The following is a 17,988-nucleotide window of genomic DNA, read 5'->3' as shown; positions in this document are numbered from 1 at the left end:
TCGATTTAGGACCAAACTGGGTCCTTCAACAGGATAATGATCCAAAACATACTGCCAAAATAGTCAAGAAATGGTTTGAGGATAATCAAATTAATGTTTTGGAATGGCCTAGCCAGAGTCCCGACCTTAACCCTATTGAAAACCTCTGGCACATATTGAAAACTGAGGTTAAAAAGCGGAAACCTAGAAATTTGAGGGATTTGGAGAACTACTGCATTGAAGAATGGTCAAAAATCAGTGTTGATGCTTGTAAAAACCTTGTTGATAAATATCCAAAACGGTTACAGGCAATTATTAAGAATAAAAGGCATGCTATTGACTATTAGTAAGAGAGGTATGAATAATTTTGAACTAGTGCCATTATTGTTTTTCTTTGTATAATGTTTCAAACTTGCATAATTTATTTATTTGTTGAGTTTAAATTAAATGCTTATGCTTGATTTATTGTTTGAAATCCCTTTAATATTGTCTACCTTCTGGTTTGAGCAATATTCTTATAGAAATCTCAAAGAACCGAGGGGTATGAATAATATCGGGCACAAGTGTATATATTTTATATTATTGTATATATATATTTTATATTATTGTATATATATATTTTATATTATTGTATATATATATTTCATATTATTGTATATATATATATTTCATATTATTATATATATATATATATTTCATATTATTGTATATATATTTTATATTATTGTATATATATATATTTCATATTATTGTATATATATATATTTCATATTATTGTATATACATATTTTATATTATTGTATATATTTATTTTATATTATTGTATATATATTTTATATTATTGTATATATATATTTTATATTATTGTATATATATATATTATATTATTGTATATATATATTTTATATTATTGTATATATATATTTCATATTATTGTATATATATATATTTTATATTATTGTATATATATATATTTCATATTATTGTATATATATATTTCATATTATTGTATATATATATTTTATATTATTGTATATATATATTTTATATTATTGTATATATATATATATTTTATATTATTGTATATATATATTTCATATTATTGTATATATATATATTTCATATTATTGTATATATATATTTTATATTATTGTATATATATATTTCATATTATTGTATATATATATTTTATATTATTGTATATATATATTTTATATTATTGTATATATATATTTCATATTATTGTATGTATATATATATATATTTCATATTATTGTATATATATATTTTATATTATTGTATATATATATTTCATATTATTGTATATATATATTTTATATTATTGTATATATATATTTTATATTATTGTATATATATATTCTACACGAATTCCTGTTCACCTTTTCTTTCCTTTTTTTCGAATATCTCCGAGTAATTTATCTTGGGTAACAATTTAATTCGTCTTTTTGCATCTTTCAACCCACGATTAACTCATGATGAGTGTGTTAGTGAAAGGGGCCCCTAGGGTTTGTTTGTGTATTACTTTGAAAGCACTATATATATATATATATATATATATATATATATATATATATATATATATATATATATATATATAGCTACTTAATTTACTCACATAAAATTAATATACGAAAGTATAGATTTATGCGTAAACTTAAGTATTTACTTCCAAACTGCTCAATACGTAGGTAGAGCTAGTTAGTAATTTATAAAATATATATGGCGATTAAGTTGCACTGAGTATTCCGCGTTTCATCCATTGTAGGACTCTTCAGGCTTAAGGCTTGAACTGAAGAGTCCTACAGTGGATGAAACGCGAAATACTCAGTGTAGCTTAATCGCCATATATATATATATATATATATATATATATATATATATATATATATATATATATATATATATATATGTATATATATATATATATATATATATAGAGAGAGAGAGAGAGAGAGAGAGACGGGGGGAAAGAATTAAAACGCAAATAGCAACGTAACTAATTACAAGGTAAACAGAGTGACATCGGCTCAACATAAAATTCGATCAATTTAATAGTTAAAATAACATGTTCTGCTTTCGGTCAGTGAAGAAAGAATCCTTGAGGCAAGTTAGCTTTTTTTCTGTGTTCTAATCCAGAGCGCACCTCACCTTTTCGTGGTAGCTGGATTTTACCCGCATTAAATACAGACCTTTTTGTCAAAATTTTCCCTCGTGAGGAGGCAAATAAATGTAGGAACAGTTTATTACATTGAAATTAAACAAAATTAGTATTTATTTATTTTTATATTTTTATAGTATTAATTTAATTTTTTTTTTTTTTTTTTTTGAACTGTTGTAATTATTCGAACTGGTATATTCATGTCTTCGTTATGTTCAGAACGTTTCGCAGGGTAGTGACGACGGGATGGTCGCCCGAGTTTATCTTCTATTTTTTTTTGTTCGTGTGTGTGGAGGGGATTAAATCATATTCAAACTACATACCTTTCTCATAATATCTCTTAGTACTAGGACTTATACTCGAGCATTTAGGAACATACAATTAAGAAGTTGGCCCAGCCAGCGCCTCCGCCTCATCAGGGCATCATCACGAGATCTCTGCACGCCACTGGTTTCAACCGATGTAACCCCCGACTTTCTTCAGATGAATCTTTCGAACTTGTGAATTTGTTTTTTTGCTTGTTTTTTAATCTTTTATTTTTATTTTTGTAAAGTGCAAGCCATTCCAAGGTTAAAACTGAATTCTCCTTTTCAGCTTTTAGTAATAACAAAAATAACAAACGAAAGTAAACAATAACAATGAAAAAAATAATGAATATTCTAAAAAAACGTCCATTCAAACTACGCGTTTAGCAGTGAAAATGACATTATAGCGTGACTGACTGACAAATAGACGGACTATGTCTTTCGTAGAAATACGTGCACTCATCTCAAAACGTGTATCATGATCATCATGATCATCATGATCAATGATCATCATTGCTATGGAGTTAATTAAACACAAGGTCAAGTGTGATTTTGAGAAGCCAGAGCAGTAAAATCAATGCACTCTGGCCTATAAAAACTGAGCAGCCCCGTTTGTATTCTCTGCCAGGTGGTTAACAATGGACTAAGGTAAAGCCTGGGAGGATAGCTGAATATCCTAGAACTATACTTCAGTTCGATTACAATAAAAGCCACTGCCGGAATGATAGTTTAAGTAAAAAAAAAAAAAAAAAAAAAGACTTAAAAGATGATTAAAACCAAAAATTAAAGCATAAACAAACGTCCAATTATACGACATGTGTTTATATGCGCGCGCGCGCGTGTGTATGTGTGTGTGTGTGTGTGTATGTGTGTGTGTGTGTGTGTGTGTGAGAGAGAGATTATTATTATTATTATTATTATTATTATTATTATTATTATTATTATTATTATTATATACTGAGCCAGGATTTGTTTTAGATTAACGAATAATTTCGAATCGAACGGCGCATATTCAGCAAAATAAAACGGCTACAACAACAACAACAACAACAATGGCTACTACTACTACTACTACTACTACTACTACTACTACTATAAGAATGCAATAGTAAACGGCTGTTGCGAGAAAGCAAAGGGATTTGCAACGGTGATCGAAACAAGCAGAGAGTGCTAGGAGCTGGAAATCTGAGACGTGTTGCCACTGGAACTTCAGGGCACCCGGCCGTTTTTTTTGTTGTTTTTTTCTCCAGTCGGCGATCTCCGGTAACAACTCTTATAAGACGTAACAACCTATATAAATGTTTACAAGAAAAATGCGGCAGAACACGTGCGTGCATCGATCGATCCTGATAAATAAAGAAGGATCAGAAATAGACTTTTCAAATCTATGTGTATAGTAAAGACTTTTTTCGTACAAAATTAAAGAAAAACACACTTAAAAATATATCCGAACGAACAATAAAACAACTGATTTTTTTATGCGAATCTAATTTTAAATAACTAAAAAACTAACTGCATAAAAAAATTATGTTGAAATTCTTACATATGCATTGAAATAAATTGTAGTATTGCATTTTGATAGGTTTTGATTATGTTTTAATTCTATGACGCGTATTTCAAATTAAATAGCGAATGAAATATTTTTCTGTTACTCTTTGCTTATATATATATATATATATATATATATATATATATATATGTATATATATGTACATACATACATACGTGTGTGTGTGCTTACATACATACATACATACATACATACATACGTATATATACATATTTATATCTATCTGAAAGGGTATATATATATATATATTTATATATAAATATATATATATTTATATATAAATATATATATTTATATATATAAATATATATATATATATAAATATATATATTTAAATATATATATATATATATATATATATATATATATTTTGTGTACAGAAAGTTGTTAGTTGAGACAGGTCATTGGTACCGTCGGTTTCAAGCCCGATAATAAGGCCCGTTTAAGGTATCCTTATCGAGCTCTCTTCAGCCAATATTCGTCTATCTTATAACCGGAAGTGTGAAGTATATATACCTCGCGAGTCCACGTTCAAATCTCGTTTTGTTTAATCCCCCCCCTTTTTTTTTTTTTTTTTTTTTTTTATCTATCTATATATATATATATATATATATATATATATATATATATATATATATATATATATATATATATATATATATATATCGGGTAATGTAATACCTAATTTTCAACTTTGAATTATTTAAATTTAAGATCTAATTTCGAAAAAATGTTGTTTTTTTTTAATATATGAATCGATTTTAATTTGAACCCCATTTAATTTTAAAATCTCTTTCCTTATGTATAAAAACTTTAAAATCTGTATTGGTATCGGTTAAAAACTTAAAAATTCGTTTAATTATATCGAACATTTAAAAATTTCCAAAAATACGTTTAAAGTTTTAAAAAATATATTTTTAATTATATCGAATCACGTTTAAAAATTTCGAAATACGTTTAAAAATTATTTTTTAAAAACCCAAATCTTTCAAGGTTTGGGGAAGTGAGTATTTATCTATCCTAAGTGATTTCCCTAGTTTATTAACATTATTATATTTTTCTATAGTTTTAAATTCGAAATAGATTATAAATTACATTTATAAAATATAATATATATATATATGACATTAATTAAAAATCTATAATATAATTGCGATTAAAATCCAAGTTTACCGACTAATTATTTATGTATTTACAATTTTTTTTCCTTATATATATATATATATATAAAAATGACATCTAAGTGTTGTTCTTTTCATTGATCCAATTTATTAGGAGACCCTTCCTTCTATGTATGCAACTTTTCAAAGCTTCACTCCTCACATTTAAACATTTTATTTTTGGGTCATGAATGGACCGGAGGATGTAGTATTTCTCTGCGTTACAGAGTGAGCATTGACTTAATTCCGGGACGTAGGCTGGTCTATGCTCTATTTTTCTCCATTTTATGGAAAAGGGTGTATTTTTTTCTTTAAGCTCCCACACGCGGGTAGCTAATGCTGTATTCATCCTTGTTTTAGCTCTAAAGGAGCTCATATGTGCATAATACCTTTGTTTAAATTGGCCTTTTGTCATACCTATATATATTTCCGGTATATTTGTGGATTGTTCCGTTACTGTGGCCTCATAGACAAGGGATTCAGCTTTACAATTACCCTCCAATGGACAGCTATTTTTGGTCCTGCAAGAGCAGCCTGCGTTATCTATCTTTTTTGGTTCTTTGGATATTATCGACTTTATTGATGGAGCTGTCGAGTAACTAACTTTCACCGTGTTTCTATTAAAAAGTTTATGTAGTCTATGTGTTCTTGGAAAATGTTTGTCTAGAAGGCTAAGAAAACAATGTCCTACTCTAGTTTTAGTGTTCAATGAAACCGACGGTACCAATGACCTGTCTCAACTAACAACTTTCTGTACACAAAATATAAGTACGCTCTTAAAATTTGGATTTTCCTTTTAATTGAGCACTCTGCTGGAATTCTTTTTCCAAAAAAACTAATCATATATATATATATATATATAATAGTTTCCATCTCTGGTTTTGAAAATTTAAATTAAATAATTAAATAGGTAGGTCTAATGTGATGAGAGCGGCCGATACACGACACAATCATGAGATAAATAAACAAATTAAGGTGTTTCTGCTTACCTATCCGGCAGTGAAATTATTACGGAACGTACTACGACACGCCGCTGGCTGAATAAGAGTCCGAGGGAAAAAGCGAAAGATACGGTTGCCAAGGTAAAGTTAAGTCACTAAGCAGAAAAAGAGAAGAAGAATAATAGAGAGAGAGAGAGAGAGAGAGAGAGAGAGAGAGAGAGAGAGAGAGAGAGAGAGAGAGAGAGAGAGTGTGTGTGTTATTAACCTTTCTACTAGCGCTGATGATGCAGTAGTGACTGCCGTCTACTTGATGTATTGAGTAAAGAAAGAAAGAAACAAAGCGCCCTCCTCCCCTTCCCGGTATTCATCTCCAATGCCTGTGCATCCCCACCATCACCCACGTTCTCTCCTCCCACGGGACGAATACAATAATGACGCACCTTGTTCAGCACTTACAAAAACACAATTCCACCTCGATTCTGTAATCTATTAATACAACTCGCAGGATCGCCTGGCGTTGCCCGAGTTGTGGCAGAACACAACAACCACATACAACAGGACTCAGGAGTAACCTTTATGGATAGGTTTATTTTCAAATAGTGTTGTAACGATAAATCAGAATCGGGAATCGAAAATATCCGAATTTTTTGGGAGTATAAGAATTGGTATCAGAATGAAAAAAAAAAAAAAATCATGCCGATTTTCCGATGTCAAAAACAATTCTGTTGATTGTTTTTTTTTTTACACTTTATTTTTCATTGCTAGTGATAAAACGATAAATATCTATTAATATAAAGACAATGCATTGTGGATGCGTTATCGGCAGCTCCCGTTATCCTCGCTTTTCCTTATTTGTCTCTCAGTCCTCATTTTTAATGAGTGGTTTTTCTGACAAAGGGAGAAGAAAGAGTTGTATTCTAGGTTGGCAGTATTTTGCGTGAACAGTCGCCTGAGATATCGGAAATTTTCTGTTTCTATGTCTATCCTTGTGGCCATGTAACTAGTAAGGCTGCTTGAGGTAAACATTTTATCTGGACTGACGCTAACCTTGGTTTAACCACTAAGGTGTCAGTTCTATCAGCAGGTCCAAAGTACTGGGGCTGCTGTATTGCCATTTGATGAATGGATCTGGATCATGCAGTAGCTTCTGATGGGGCTTCTCGATGCCATATTAGTGGGTAATTGTTACGTCATTACCTTTTTATGTGCTATATATATATATATATATATATATATATATATATAACTACTTAATTTACTCACATAAAATTAATATACGAAAGTATAGATTTATGCGCAAACTTTAAGTATTTACTTCAAAAGCGCTCAATACGTAGGCAGAGCTAGTTAGTAAGTTATAAAATATATGTGGCGATTAAGCAACACTGAATATTCCGCGTTTCATCCACTCTAGGACTCTTCAGGCTTATGCGCGAATTTTGTGGTTGTTTGTCGTTTTTATATACGCATCTTCTATTGAGATTTTAGTTAGCCAATCAGCTTTCTAGTATCCACCGCGCCCTTATCAGACAATGAGCATGCACTTATCGGACAAAGGCCTATTTGACCTCTGGTTGACCTTTTCCTTTGTGTGCTCTATTTAGCCTGGATATCTAGTTTCTTGATCTGTTTGAAATCTAGGTTAGGATTTTTTTTCTTAATTTATATATAAATATATGTATATATGTACATACATATATGCCATATATATACATATATATATACATGCATATATGTGTGATCGTTTATGTATATTTATGTTTATTTAATTTATTTATTTGTTTATTTTCTATTGTTTTTGTTAGTTTTAAAACTATTTTGTATCGCTATCCTAGAGTAAATTTTATCTTGTAAATACAGTTGTTTGCTATTTCTCTTCTACAGTTTAATAGATGTTGGAGTTCTTTAAAGTACAGGATAGAAAATTTTTCATGAAGGCATAATCTACATGGGTCGTCTAGGTCCCTACACGTGGTAGCTTGTCTTATTATTTTCCATTCGACTACCGGCGAATGTCCGCTTTCCTTGAGTTCCTAATATTTATTTGCTAGCGTTGTTTTCATACAATGTTTTTTATTGTTGAATGTACTTTTGTGGTCATAATATTGAGTTTTAAAATCTAAGGAATCATACCTACGTAATATTTCTTGTTATTCGGGTTTTCTTTCGCAAATATTGTCGCCTGGTAAACTACGCTTTTGGTTAGACATTTATTTTTAGTGGGCAAAGTGTGCGGTGTCTACAGTTGCATTTATCTTGTTCGTTATTAGTATTTTTATTTCTAGTATGGTTGTTCTTGTCCGGGGTTGGGTTATTATTATTATTATTATTATTATTATTATTATTATTATTATTATTATTATTATTATTATTATTATTATTTCTGCTAGTTTTAGTTTTATTTTTGTCAGTGTGTCTACCTTTTTTATTGTTTATTTTGTTGTTGTTTACATTGTTTTTATTTAATATTTTGTTATTATGTGCTTTAATTATCATCTCTAAATTTTCGCAACAACTGTAGGATAACTTTACGGTATTTTTATTAAAAATTTTGTGCAAGGGGTTGGTTGCGGGAAAGTGTTTTTCAATAAGATCTAGAAATTTCTTGCCAAGTTTTGTTTTTAACATCTGATTGTATGGGGCCGTATACCAAATTATAGTTCTTTTTCTTCTATTTTTAATTTTATTATAGTTATTGGTATTTTGTTGCTTATATTTGATATCGATATTTTTGTATCCACTATTTTTTATATATATATACATGCAAGTGTCCTAGATCTTTTCCTCACAACTTGCCTAAGTTATGTTCATCTCCTATTCTGTCTCAATTTGGATCTTCCGACCACTTTGTTGTATCAGTTAAGATAAAAACGAAATGTAATAAGTCCTCAGACGTACCTCTTCATTGTACAGTATATCGATACTCTAAGACTGACTGGAATAGATTCCGTTCATTTATACCAGCTATACCTCTGCCTTCCATATTTAAAAAGGATGCATACTCTATAGTATCACACTTGACGGAATGGTTAATTATAGGTATAGACCGTTTTATACCCTCGAAAAAATTCTAGCAAAAACCTAACAGCCAGCCGTGGTTCTCTCCGGAATGTGCTGCTGCATTGCGCACAGAAATCACCTTTTCCATTACTTCCAACGTAACAGATGTACTGAGACTAAAGCCGCTTACAGGATTGCCAACAACCACTGTAAAAAAGTCAATCATTCAAGTCCAAAGTAGCTGAGCAGCGGCTTGGTTCCCACCAGTTTTAGCAAACAGTATTCTGAACAGAAGCGTGGGCTATATCCCAACTATCAATAATGGACCTGAGGTAATCTCGTCAGCATCTGACAAAGCCAAACTCTAGCCAAGAACTTTGCAGCTAATTTTACCCTATGCGACCAAGGCCGCCGACCTCTCCTATTTCCTCCTGTATCAGAAAACAGCTATGCGACAAACGAATATCTGTGCGTGATGTTGCCAAGCTAATCAAAAACCTTGATTCCAATAAAGCAACGTACCCTGACAGTATTACAATTATAGTGCTGAAAAAGCTTTAACCAGAACTAGCTCCCATTTAAGCATTGTTTTAAGAAGAGTTGATTCCCAACACCCTGGAAAATTTCATCGGTATGCCCTGTATTTAAGATTTCAAGCGATCGCTAATCTCCCTCTCAGTATTTCATGTTTATGTTATGCATGTAATATTCATGTTTGTAGGTTATGAAAGTAATTTTTATGTTCTATATGCTACGTTTACGTTGTGTACATTGGCATCTTAACGTAGTGTATGTAATGCATATTATGTTTATGCCATGTATGCTTTGTACTTCCTGTTTGTGCTATGTATGTTATATCCGTCATTTTAGTTGTGTATATTGAGCATGTTGTATTTATGTCGTGTAAGTTGTGTTTGTGTTATTTATGTCGTGTATGATAAGTAGGGCTGTGACAAGCATATTCTTTTACAAAAGAATATTCTTTGCATATATTTCGTTAGAGAATATTCTTTTAACAAAAAGCATATTCTTTTTTTTTTTTTAAAGAATATTCCTTTAACAAAAAGCCTATTCTCTTAAAAAAAAAGAATATGCAAAATATTTATGGAATAAGTTGTGCCGAAAATATGTTGAAATAAATATTTGCATACGAGTCTTAATTTTACGAAGTTTTCTTTTTTATATAAATTAAATTAAACATGGTAAAACCGTCGTAGTTGTGAATTTACAATAACCTTTGGTTCCTAATGAGAGCCATTCTATTAGAGGATTATATTAGGGACGAAATATCCGCGTATCCTTTTTGCCCTAGGTCTCCAGGGCCGATGTATCGGCCCCGTAGTGTCCAAAGGATTGTAACTACAATTTGTATCGAAAAAAATAGCCAGGTTTAAATATGGTCCAGTAATCTCCTACGATCGGAACGAGTTTTTTTTTTCATTATAAGGCTATTTTAGCGGACAACCAAAGAAGCTTTAATTTTGATAATTTAAAGACTAATTTAATTATAAAATGCAATAAATAAAATATTTAAGTTCCATAGAGTGTTCAATTGTTCACAGTATATAAACAGTATATACATTAATCAGTAGGGTAATGTCAAGAATATTCTTTAATAAAAAACAATTCTTTACATGTATTGGGTTAGAGAATATTCTTTTGATAAAAAGCATATTCCTTAAAAAAAGAATATGCTTTTTAAAAAAGAATATGCAAAATATTTATGGAATAAGTTTTGTTTTGCCAAAAATATGCTGAAAGAAAATATTTGGATAAGAGTTTTTAATTTATTCATTTTTTTTTAGATGAATTAAACGTGGTATAACCCTAACAGATGTGAATTTACATAAAAAAGGACTAAAATTTGGTCTGTTGAAAAAGAGTGATATTATAGGCATACATATAAATATGTACAGACATCTCGTCCTTGTAGATACTCAAAGCGTGTTAGTACCCAGGACGAATTTACAAGATCTAAAAAAACTAAACAAAAAATGCCGAAAATAATTAGCACTCCTGCTGAACGGATGGTAAGATATGCCGATGAATTTGAAGATTACCAGTTAACTGGCAATTGCTTAACCTGCAAATACTGCAATATCCAGGTAGGAACAAACTTTAATACATAAAATTTGCAATATAGTTGACTAGTAGATTGGCGTTGTTATAGTAGTTTTGTTTTTGAAATTCTATAACCGTAAATCTAGCTGTATTAAACTTTGATTGAACGTTGAAATTTACAATTTATTTTATGTACTTTTTACGTTAATTAATAAATGTTAATCGGCTTCAAATAACTTTTTCCACCCTTCCTTTAAATGTATATATTACCATTAAATAATTGACTTTTATTTTTACAGATCAAAAGTTGTAAAAAACCTCTAACAAAGCAGCATTTAAAAACCAACGCACATCTGGCAAAAAAGACCTACACGGCAACGTTAGGCGAAGTTCCTACTGCAGCAACTGATTTAGGAGCCAGTACGAATAATTTGTTCAACGCTGACTTATGCAAAGCGTTGATTGCAGCGGATATTCCGTTTCATAAACTGAGCAATAATGTGTTCAAAGACTTTCTTCATAGGTACACACATAGAAATATTCCAAATCAGACTACCCTAAGAAAATATTACGTTAGTGAAGTGTACGAAGCAAAAGTGAAGTCACTCAGAGAAAAAGCTGCTGGAATGAAACTGTGGGTCTCGATTGATGAAACCACTGATGTAGAGCAGCGTTTTATTGCTTGCTTTGTGTTTGGCATTCTTGGGGTAGAAGAGGAACGCAGCAAGTGCTATTTGGGAAATATTACATGTCTGCCAAAAGTTAATTCTACAATTGCTGCTTTTTTTAACGATTGTTGCAGTTTTTGTGGCCGCAGCAAGTCCTTTATAATAATGTGCTCCTTGCAACCACTGATGCAGCTGCATATATGTCCAAAGCTATGAATGCTCTTCAGGTTTTATACCCGAAAATGGTGCACGTTACTTGTTTGGCCCATGGCTTGCACAGGGTTGCGGAATTAGTCAGGCAGGCGCACCCAAAAGTAAATAAACTGATTTCAACTGTAAAAAGTATATTTTTAAAAGCACCCAATCGGATCGAAAAGTTCAGGGAACTAGCCCTAGGAGTGCCCCTTCCACCGAGTCCCATTGTAACAAGATGGGGTACGTGGTTAGATTCAGCGCATTATTACGCCAAACATTTGCCCGAAATTACTCCTGTCATAATGTCTCTAGATTCAACAGAGGGCCCAAAGTATATTGGAGTCCAAAAAACTGTTGGATGAGGAATCACTGCCATTTGATCTCGGCTTTATCGCCAACAGTTTTTCCATTTTAACAAAAAAATATTGCAACGTTGGAGACTAAAGGGCTGAGTCTTTCAAAATCTATTGAATTAATTAGAGAGGTCGAAATGACACTTGAGGAGATGGATGACTCCCAATTTCGTAAAAAGCTGAAGAATGTCATTTCAAAGAACAAAGGTTTTGCTACTTTAAAACGTCTCGATGCACTTATTAGTGGGAAGGCTTTTAAAAATGAAGGAAATTTGGATGACATAGATCATTTAAAAGTTTTAAGTGCCGAAGAAATGGCCAGCTTGAAATATGCCCCAGTAGTCTCATGCGACGTGGAACGAGTTTTTTCACAGTATATGACCGTTTTAGCAGACAACCGCAGAAGTTTCAATTTTGAGAACTTAACGCATTTAATTATAAAATGCAATGAATAAAATATTTGTTTAAGCTTGATAGTGTTTAATTGTAAGAAGTATTTATAGCATAAAAATAAGCGTTTTTTCTATATATTTTCTTGCGTTTTCGACATTAACTGAAGCTTTTACAAAATCATCAATAGAATTTATAAAAAAACAAATAATTACCCCTTTCGACCCTAACATTGCAAAATTACCAACTACTGAACTATACCCGTTCTATTAAAATACTATAGTATGGCCGAAATATCTGTAGGTCTTCTTTTACCTTAAATCCCCATGGCCGATATATCGGCCCATTGGAATCGAAAGGGTTAATATTATTGCAAACGTAAATCTAAGGTACCTAGCATAAATATATTCGCTTGAAGTACAGTGAAAATATGCGATTTATAAAAATAAATATACGGTAGCCAAAGAGAATATTCCGTCTCAAAGCAGCATATTCTTTTTAAAAAGAATATTCCTATGCAAAAAAGCATATTCTTTTTAAAAAAAGAATATTCCCGTGTAAAAAAAAGCATATTCTCGAGCATATTCTTAAAGAATATTCCCGGCATATAAAAAGAATATAGAGCATATTTGAAAGAGAATATTGTCACAGCCCTAATGATAAGTATATCATCTTTATATTGTGCATATTGAGAATGTTATTTTTATGCAGTGAATGTTATTTTTATGTTGTGTATGTAATATTTTTGTTGTATATTTTGTGTTATGTATGTTTATATTTGTTTTGTTGTGTATGTTTTGTATGTAATGTTTATATTTGTTTTGTTGTGTATGTTTTGTATGTTATGTTTATATTTGTTTTGTTGTGTATGTTTTGTATGTTATATTTATGTTTGTTTTGTTGTGTATGTTTTGTATGTTATGTTTATATTTGTTTTGCTGTGCACGTTTTGTATGTTATATTTATGTTTGTTTTGTTGTGTATGTTTTGTATGTTATGTTTATATTTGTTTTGTTGTGTACGTTTTGTATGTTATGTTTATATTTGTTTGTTGTGTATGTTTTTATGTAATGTTTATATTTGTTTTGTTGTGTATGTTTTGTATGTTATGTTTATGTTTGTTTTGTTGTGTATGTTTTGTATGTTATATTTATGTTTGTTTTGTTGTGTGTGTTTTGTATGTTATGTTTATATTTGCTTTGTTATGTTTTGTATGTATTGTATATATTTGTTCTGTTGTGTATGTTTTGTATGTGATATTTATGTTTGTTTTGTTGTGTATGCTTTGTATGTTAAGTTTATGTTTGGTTTGTTATGTATTGTATGTTATGTGTATGTTTGTTTTGTTGTGCACGTTTTGTATGTTATATTTATGTTTGTTTTGTTGTGTATGTTTTGTATGTTATGTTTATATTTGTTTTGCTGTGTATGTTTTGTATGTTATGTTTATATTTGTTTTTTGTGTACGTTTTTATGAAATTTTTATGTTTGTTTTGTTGTGTATGTTTTGTATTTTATATTTATATTGGTTTTGTTGTGTATGTTCTGTATGCTATGTTTATATTTGTTTTGTACGTTTTGTATGTAATGTTAAGTTTTTTTTGTTGTATATTTTTTGTATGTTATGTTTATATTTGTTTTGTTATGTACGTTTTTATGTAATGTTTATGTTTGGTTTGTTGTGTAGGTTTTGTATTTTATATTTATATTGGTTTTGTTGTGTATGTTTTGTATGTTATGTTTGTGTTATTATGTAGTGTGTGTTTCGTATGTTATATTTATGTTTGTTTTGTTGTGTATGTTTTGTATGTTATGTTTATATTTGTTTTGTTGTGTACGTTTTTATGTAATGTTTATGTTTGGTTTGTTGTGTAGGTTTTGTATTTTATATTTATATTGGTTTTGTTGTGTATGTTTTGTATGTTATGTTTGTGTTATTATGTAGTGTGTGTTTCGTATGTTATATTTATGTTTGTTTTGTTGTGTATGTTTTGTATGTTATATTTATGTTTGTTTTGTTGTGTTTGTTTTGTATGTGATGTTTATGTTTGTTTTGTTTATGTTATTATGTTGTGTGTGTTGTGTATGTTATATTTATGTTTGTTTTGTTGTGTATGTTTTGTATGTTATATTTATGTTTATTATGTTGTGTGTGTTTTGTATGTTATATTTATATCTGTTTTGTTGTGTATGTTTTGTTATGTCATGTTCATGTTCTACATGTTGCGCATATCATGCTTATGTTGTGCATATTATGCTCTGTATGTTATGTTTGTGATCTGTATTTTCTGCATATACATAAAAGAGCAACACAGGCATTTAGATAGATGGATGTTTCTTCTCGCTACTTTCAGACACACACTGGAGGTCTGCTCCCATTGGAGACATCGTCCTAGACACATTTTGCTTAAAATAACGCCACTCGACGTATGGAAAATAGCCACGGGGAAGTCACGTGGTTGCAAGATTTCCAGCTAGAGTCACCTCTGATTTTAAAAGCGCAATTCAAGCTCTTCCGTTCGAATATTCTCTAACAGCGGTTGTAGTGAGAGCGCAAAGTGAATTGCAATGGTTACCGAGATAAGTGGAGTGTTCTGGAAATCAGGTGAGACTTGATATTAGACTCCAGTGAAAAGCACTAGTTTTTGCTCGCGTTATTGATTTCTGTTCTGTCGTAGTCTATTCTACTCATTCACTTTACTGTTGCCATTAGATTTGTCTTTGTTTTATGCGTCTTTTGTTTCTATTTGAATGTCTTTAGTTTCGTTTTCTATTTTCATTTTAGTAGTTGTCTAACTAGATGACAATCTCTTACATTGATTTATACAGGGTACTGCAGACAGATCTCCCACATTTTAAACGTTCAACTATATGTTGCTGATGGACTTAATGCAAGTGCCGATGATGTGTTAATCTAGCTAATGACTTACCATTTTTATTTTTCAGGTGCCCTCATCAAATAATATGGTTTGGACTAGTGCACATCGTTCTTTTACTGTAGAAATGTTTTTGAAGAATAGTGAATCTATAACTGCAACATAGAGAGCTTTTCGAGTTCATTCAAGTCAAAACGGCATGATGCTGTTCCAAACAAAAACTATGGGTTACACATTTCAGTGCTACAGGTTCAGCACTAAAAAGGCCTCAAACCACTCGAATGCCAGACAGTATTCGAGATGTGAGATTGTCTGTTACTCAGTCTCGACAAATTCAGTTCGTAAACATGCTTTGACCTTGGGATTGTCTGATCGAACAGTCAGAAGAATCCTACACGCTGATATGCAGTTACATCCATACAAATTAATGATTGTCCAGAAACTGCACGATCGTGACTGGTAAAATTGCTTGTCAAAATGTGGAAGATATTTCTTCCGCCCCCTGTATGCCTGTTGCATAGTGGGGTCTTTTAATTTGTTTATATAAATAATATTGTGGGAGTTTTCATTTACGCTTGACATTTATAAAAAGGAAACATGCTTTGTTTTAAATTTTTTGATACCAATAATATTGTGGAGTCTGCGAAAAACTGTCTAGGTCCAGAGGGCTAGTTTCTCTATACAAATATCAATATATGAACATGTTCTATATAGAAGAAAATGTTGGAGAATCTACATAGAAACTAAAAGAGTATTTTTATGTAAAAGTTTCCAAAGAAGACAAGATAAATGAACCCGAATCGCTAAGCCCATATCCTCGAATGGACTTACAAGAACAGAAACTCTTAAAAATTCAAATATATCCGTTATTTTTTTAATGAAATTTAATTCAATTGTACATTTTCCGTAGAAGCTAATAAAAGTAACCCCCAAGAGAGTTATGAAGTTTAAGAACTTCAAATACACTGTACGAGGAGCGTGCAATAAGTAATGGCCCTGACCTACTTCCATTTATCTGATCTAGCTGAAATTTTGCATGTGCAATGATTTATATCTCTACGGGTTATGTGGCAAATTACAGCTCTGAACTAATTGTGATTTCTGTTTTACAGGTGTTTGAACTGAGTCAGGTGTGAAATGGAGCCTGTTGAATGTCGAGCAGTGATCTGGTTTTTGTATTTGAAAGGACGCACACCGCAGGAGACTTTTGATGAAATGAAAGAAACTTATGGTGATAATGCCCCATCATATGACCTTGTAAAACGCTGGCATCGTGAATTCAAACATGGCCAGATGTCTGTGGAAACAGCTCCCAGACCTATTCGCCCCCTTCTGCCATTGATGAGGCATCTGTCCGTCAAGTTGAGGCTGCTATTTTGGAAGATCGGCGCATTATTATTCGCCAAATAGCCCAAGATGTCAAGATTACTACAGGGTCTGTGGAAACTATCATTCATAACCATTTGCATATGCATAAGGTGTCTGCCAGATGGATTCCCAGGTTGCTCACACCATTCCAAAAGCGAGAACGCGTCGAGTGCTGGAGGATGAATTTGGAGATGTGCAAAGAAGATGAATCAAAGTTTTTCAAAAGACTGATTACACAGGATGAAACCTGGGTCCATCACTATGATCCAAAGATCAAAGCTCAGTCAATGCAGTGGAAGCACTTGGACTCACTACCTCCAAAGAAGGCAAGGGTGCAGCCCTCCACTGGCAAGGTCATGCTCACAGTCTTCTGAGACCAGGGCGGAGTAGTGATGACAGATTTCCTGGCAAAGTGTACCACAATTACAGGAGCCTATTATGCTTCATTTTTAAGGAAATTAAGTGAAGCTATCAAAATCAAGAGGCGGGGTAAGATCAGCAAAGGTACCCTCCTCCTGCAGAACAACGCTCCGGTCCACAACTCGCATGTCGCCAGATCAGAAGCACGGGCGTGTGGTAATGAAACCATTCCCCATCCTCCCTACTCTCCTGGTCTTGCACCTTCTGACTTTCACCTCTTCCAAGCCATGAAGTTGTTTTTGAAAGGAAAGCGTTTCCCAGATGATGCAGCCTTGATTTCTGAAATCACGTCGTGGTTGGAGGACCAACCTGGGGGTGTTCTATGAAAAAATCTCCAGAGCTGCATCAAACGATGGGAGAAATGCATAACCCTGGGTGGTTCCTATGTAGAGAACGACTAACAACTGTGCCAAGTTTCGTTGCTCTACTGCTATGGGAAGTGGGTCAGGGGCATTACTTATTGCACCCCCCCGTATTTTGAGGAAACTTAAATCATATGTATACAATTATCTAGGGAAGACAA

The 17,988-nt window shown here is 31.7% G+C and overlaps 1 protein-coding gene across 2 annotated transcripts in view; it reads right to left on the bottom strand.

Moving 5' to 3' along the window:
- The window catches only part of LOC145276931 (cytochrome P450 2H1-like), a 70,097-nt gene extending 63,760 nt beyond the window's left edge, over window positions 1-6,337 (bottom strand). For both annotated transcript variants that reach the window (XR_013868056.1, XM_080128407.1), the window contains exon 1: window positions 6,183-6,337. The gene's annotated coding sequence lies outside the window, so the exon portion shown is untranslated. The remainder of the gene's footprint in view (window positions 1-6,182) is intronic.
- Between the last annotated feature and the right edge of the window lie 11,651 nt (window positions 6,338-17,988).

Source organism: Euprymna scolopes, chromosome 5, assembly GCF_053919585.1.
Source record: "Euprymna scolopes isolate OS-2025 chromosome 5, ASM5391958v1, whole genome shotgun sequence".
Taxonomy (NCBI): domain Eukaryota; kingdom Metazoa; phylum Mollusca; class Cephalopoda; order Sepiida; family Sepiolidae; genus Euprymna; species Euprymna scolopes.
The sequence above is the reverse complement of the archived record's forward strand: the minus strand, read 5'-3'. Positions and strand labels throughout refer to the sequence as shown.